The 6,000-nt window shown below is 36.0% G+C and overlaps 2 protein-coding genes across 4 annotated transcripts in view; one reads left to right on the top strand and one right to left on the bottom strand.

Annotated features, from left to right (window-relative positions):
* Window positions 1-1,121, bottom strand: part of LOC115212961 (general transcription factor 3C polypeptide 1) — a 39,758-nt gene extending 38,637 nt beyond the window's left edge. For all 3 annotated transcript variants that reach the window (XM_029781815.2, XM_029781817.2, XM_029781816.2), the window contains exon 1: window positions 1,026-1,121. The gene's annotated coding sequence lies outside the window, so the exon portion shown is untranslated. The remainder of the gene's footprint in view (window positions 1-1,025) is intronic.
* LOC115212962 (RNA-splicing ligase RtcB homolog) overlaps window positions 1-6,000 on the top strand; it is a 56,080-nt gene that overhangs the window by 8,582 nt on the left and 41,498 nt on the right. Inside the window, exon 2 of the mRNA XM_029781818.2 lies at window positions 1,531-1,626. The gene's annotated coding sequence lies outside the window, so the exon portion shown is untranslated. The remainder of the gene's footprint in view (window positions 1-1,530; window positions 1,627-6,000) is intronic.

Raw genomic sequence — 6,000 nt, 5'->3', positions numbered from 1 at the left:
TCCAGTTTCAGCTCTTGAGCTGTGGCCATGCTGGGGCACCTCCATTTGTGAATCTATTTTTTTAAAAAAAGGGCGATCTTTCGTCTCTGGTAGACCTTTCCGTCGATTTCCGTAAAAATTTTTTTTTTTTTTTACATATGGGCTTGCGGGAACTTTTGAAGTAATATACATACATATATATACACATACACCGAGTAAAAAATTTCAGTTATCTCTTTCTTTCACACATTACTCTCTCTGTCTCTTCACTTACACAACATACTGTCTGTCTCCCACACCCCATCAAACACACACACACACACATGTACATCAATGCTTCACATGCACGGTAACTTCAAAAGAACTTCCCTCGTCATACAATCGCTTTCTCTTAAGTCTCTTTCGCTCTCATTTACTTCAAAAGTTCCCGCAAGCCCATATGTAAAAAAAAAAATTTTTTTACGGAAATCGACGGAAAGGTCTACTAGAAACGAAAGATCGAAAGATTGCCAATTTATTTTTAAAAAGTAGTCCAGATTTTATAAAAAGAATGAGAAGAAAATAATAAGTGTGTGTGTGTGTGTGGCAAGAAGGCCATACTGCTAAATTCGATCCACCATACTTGTGGTTCGTAAGTGAAATGTAGCAAACTTCATTTTCTGTGTCTGGAGTTGAGAATTTTCAGCGGTTTCTTGGAGAGGAATTATTTGAAAAAAGCCATTTCAAAACATAGCAATGATTATCCGATTAGGTATGGATTAGGTTTAATGGCTTTGTTTTTAAAGAATGAGAGAAAAATAAACGTCGCTAAATGTATTTATTTATTTATAAAGAAGAGAGAAGCGAAGCGAGCGGTAAGAAGCAGACATTATTAAGCAATGGTCAAGTGAAAGGCGGGTACCAGGACAGTTTAGGGTTGGATTTAATCGAGGAAATTGAGCCCCATTAAACATAATTGCAGGCTCAGCGGATCAAATATATATTCGTATATTAATTATTAAAGACAATGCATGAATTTGTTTAGTGTAAATCAGTTAAGAACTTACCAAATGAATGGAGATAAATTGATAGCATCGAGGAAAATGAGGCCGGATTTGGCGAATGTTCGAAACTACAGCAAGGCCGCTTAGCAGGGGTAATTAGAATAATCTATAATGTATTATCTAGATATTCATCAGGGCCAAAGGAAGACAAAAACGGGGAGCAAAATTTAAATATATACACATATGTTTGAAGATATTGCTTTGTTTTATTTCGTACATAAGTCTTTGTGCGATATAACGCAAGAAAATTTATAAAAACTTAATAAACCAAAAACGTATATTACTTTCACCATTTATATATATATATAAGTCGCTTACGTCGTTTACAAAGAACTTTTTTTGCAAATACAATTTATTTTATTTTATTTTATTTCAAAGCTGATTTTTTTTTCTTTGCAAAAAAGGAATATTTAATAATATTTAATAAATATTTGAAACGTCATTGTTTATTAAATATTGTACTTAATTTAAATATTTTTTTTTCCTCCCTTTGTTCTTTTCCCTGAAGAGTTGCGTGTCTTGAAACTCGTTGCAATTGATTTGACAGAAACGTGGAACCGGTCGCAGCTTTTATTCTCTGTCTTTGCTGTCTTTAACAAAGCCGGTAAATATATATTTAATAAATACATATTTATATAATATTTTAATTTAAATTTAACCAACTAAATCAAAATTTACTAATAATTTTATTATCTGTTTCGTTTCCTTATCAGAATACTTCTTCTTTCGTTAATTGCTATTCATACATATATATATAGATATCTGCATTCCGAGATACAAATACACGATACTAGTACCCAAATACACATACATATAATATATACGTATTATATATATACATATACATACAGAGATGAAAAGGGTAAATGTTTTTTATTTCTCTTTCAATTTCAGAATTACAACTATTTAGCGATTTGAGTTTGGCTGCTCTTTCTAGTGAGTCGAATGGCCTATTAGGGCCATTCCTTATATTGTTGATATATATATATATATATATATAAAATGCTGAGTTTGATTTGAGAACATAATCTTTGTGGAGAATGGCGATTTGACGTCTATATCTAGCATGTTGACTGTCCACTTTTCGTGTTCAGTCCTTAATTGGTATATATATATATATAATCTATCGAAATAATTGTCATAAATTGCTTAAGTACGTATATCCAAAGTATGCTTAAAAGTTCTACCTATTTAAAGTGACATAATTCTATCTGTCTTCATATGTAGGCCTTAATTAACGAATTCTTACCATTGAGTAACTTGATTCCATCTTCTTGAAAAAAATTATTACTTGCAATGACCATTCCTCACATGCTTTAATTATAAATTTTGATTTGGTTTTCAAATATCACTTAATGATCCTGCAGCACTGTTTAAATATAATCTATTCTATAAAGTAAGGTAAATTGGATCTTTGATAAGCTAATTTTCAATTTTCCTCGTGGCATTGAATACCTACATCTGTCCGCTGCGGGTTTTTATTTGCTTTAAGAATTTCGTTCCAAGTATTATTACTACTACTACTGTAAGGAATGGTGCTCAGAAATGGTCTGGATAGTTTATACTGATCTTACATATAACCAGCAAATTCATATACACACGCAAATACTCATCCAAATATTGTATTGCGTATTTAAGTGTCACATAGGTGTATGTGTACGCACACACACCCACATAATGTGCACATAGATGTAACTATATATATATATACATCTATGTTTATTATTCGCTACATATATATACATATGTAGGAGATTAATAATTTGATAAATCTTTGTAATTTAAGTGATGATAAATGTCTAAATAAATGAATGCCCCGTGTTACGGCAGCAATGCGTTCCTCAAACTTGTAATGCAAAATCAATTTTTCCCATTGATTTTCAAAATGACAGCAAAAAAAAAACAACACGACCACTTTTATGTAGGAAAATAATTTTTAAACACAGTACATGTAATAAATATATTTTAAAAAATGAGAAATACGTCAGGGAATATAATATATAAGAATCATAATATCGTAAAAGGTAAGTTCTTACCACAAAAGATGTTGACTACTCTATGAAGGATGGTGGGAGGATGAGGGACACAATCTTCTAATAGTTCATCAACAGCTTACTTGGTGGGTGAAAAACTTATGCAAAATTGTATGATGTTTATGGCGTCTCAGTTTTTTGTACAATTCACTGAAGGAATTGAGTTCATTGTAAACTCCCGTAAATTTTTATGTAACATGCAAAATTAAGTTTATTATCAGCAAAAACTTGAAAACCTTCCTCTGTAAGTGCCACCCCTTTACCGATGTTCTTTGCCATTCAGTTTGTCAAGTTGGTGGAATTTTCACATTCTTATTTGTATTCTCAGATTGATTTTGTTCTAAGTACCTCATTAGATAAACTTTCTCTATGGGACACTAGCAACCACATCATCCTCTATAACTTCTTCGAACTCTACATCATTTGCCAATATCACAATGTAAGTTGTTTGGAAGTTCTAACATATCTTAAAGTTAGCCAGAGCAATGAAATTTTACTCTTGTGAATATATTCTACCCTCACATTCTGAGAAAACTTATTTAAGTTCATTGGGTGGCTGGGTGCATTTGTATAAAAGGAGCAATGCTTTGTTGGAAATACTATGTCTAGCACTATAACTTTCACATGTGAAGGTGCATGGCTCAGTGGTTAGAGCGTCGAGCTTATGATCGTGAGGTTGTGAGCTCAAATCCCAGACCGGGCTGCGTGTTGTGTTCTTGAGCAAGACACTTTATTTCACGTTGCTCTAGTTCACTCAGCTGTAGAAATGAGTTGCTACGTCACAGGTGCCAAGCCGTATCGGCCTTTGCCTTTCCCTTGGATAACACTGATGGCATAGAGAGGGGCAGCCAGTATGCATGGGCGACTGCTGGTCTTCCATAAACATCATTGCCTGGACTTGTGTCTAGGAGGGTAACTTTCTAGGTGCAATCCCATGGTCAGTCATGACCGAAGGGAGTCTCAAATAACTTTCACAGCAGAACAACAGAAAACGGGGGGAAAGCTCTTGGTTATCCAGGCCTTCTTATTTGAACACCAAGTCAGAGACAAATTTGTATAACCCAAGAAAGCCTTTGGGGTTTTTGGAATGATACCTGTTTAGAAGCTTTAATTTCATATCGCAGGTGGTTTTTTCCTCCCAGAAGAAGCCACAGATGATTGCTAGAAGCTTTAAATCCTGGTATTGGTTTCTCATCTCAAGAAATAAGTTTTAGCTGACATTAGCGGAGTGGTTGGCATTAGGAAGGGCATCCAGCTGTAGAAACTCTGCCAGATCAGACTGGAGCCTGGTGCAGCCCCTGGCTTCCCAGACCCCAGTCGAACCGTCCAACCCGTGCTAGCGCGGAAAACGGACGTTAAACGATGATGATGATGATGATTAGCTACTAGGAAAGAGCAATTTCATCAACATCGTCTCCTTATTCCAGTGTGTGTTCCCCTTCAGCAATCACTTCTTTCGGTTGCATAGGATAATTAGCAGCAGCTTCTGTATCAGGACTGGCAGCCTCATTTTTGTGTTTTAAAAATTCAAGCATATCTTAAATCTTTCAAACCAGTTTTTACTGGCCAGAAATTCGTTTTGCATTACAAATTTCACCTTTGTTTTTTCTGTAAATCATTAAACAAACCTTTGGCATTTTCTTAATTACTATGATGTTTATTGATACAATGTGTTGAGTCTGATCCTCAATCCATATAAAGAGTTGCTCCATTCCAAGCATCACATTAGTTTTATACAAAAAAAAGATCTGAGCTGTTAGAATAACTTCTTGGCACTTCATTTTCTCTTCATTGCCATGTGATGTTCCTACTGTGGATGTTGCAAACTTCAATGTTTTGGCAATGTAGCTGATTTTTTTCTCCCACTTTTTACATGGGTCTAGTTAAATATCCAGTGTTTTACATTTACAGTTCCTTTTCACACCACTACCTTTAGTTTCACTTGATGGCTTAACCCTTTAGTGTTCGGATTATTCTGTCAAATGTGATATTTGCTTATTTATATTGCTTTGAATTAATCATGCATTATCTTGTAGTTTAGAGATTTCAATGATGTGATTTTTTTAGTTTTAGAATGACATGGTAGGGCTGAGGTGAGGGGCGAGAGCTGGTCAGTTTCAATATAAAACAGGTTAAATATTTTGGCCGGATATGGTTGGTTTGAATGCTAAAGGATTAAATTGTTTTGTAAGAGTCAAAAATTGTCTTATTCCAGCCATGCCCCTTCCCCCCTACACACACCCATTATCTGGCCTCTGTCTAAATCCATCTTCCCCGATGCCTACTGCAGGCCCCTCCAATCTCTCTCATGTGCCTATCCACACATATCTAACTTACTCCCAGCCACTCCAATTTTCCTCACCATCACTTGCTACAGTCATGCCTTCCTATCTCTAAACATCTCTCCTCACACTTTTATAGAACATCACTCTCTATACGACTTATACATAAAAAGCACCATCCGAACGTGGCCGATGCCAGTGCCACCTTGGCTGGCTTCCGTGCCGGTGGCACGTTAAAAGCATCAACCGATCATGGCCAATGCCACACTCCCCTGGCACCTGTGCCAGTGGCATGTAAAAAGCACCCACTACACTCGCGGAGTGGTTGGCGTTAGGAAGGGCATCCAGCTGTAGAAACACTGCCAGATCAGACTGGAGCCTGGTGCAGCCCCTGGCTTCCCAGACCCCGATCGAACCGTCCAACCCGTGCTAGCGCGGAAAACAGACGTTAAACGATGATGATGATATGTATACATATATATATATATATATATATATATTCACACACACAATCAGACAAATAGATGCTCTCCTGATACAAGTGTAGATGCTTAGAAGTGTAGATGCTTAGAAGTGTAGATGCTTAGAAATGGGTGTAGAGGTGAATGTAGTTAATGAAGCATGGGTGGACGTGTGGTCAGTGGTAAATATCAGTATGGCAAG

The sequence above is a fragment of the Octopus sinensis genome, linkage group LG6 (genome assembly GCF_006345805.1).
Source record: "Octopus sinensis linkage group LG6, ASM634580v1, whole genome shotgun sequence".
Lineage (NCBI taxonomy): Eukaryota > Metazoa > Mollusca > Cephalopoda > Octopoda > Octopodidae > Octopus > Octopus sinensis.
This window is presented reverse-complemented; position numbering and strand designations above follow the sequence as displayed.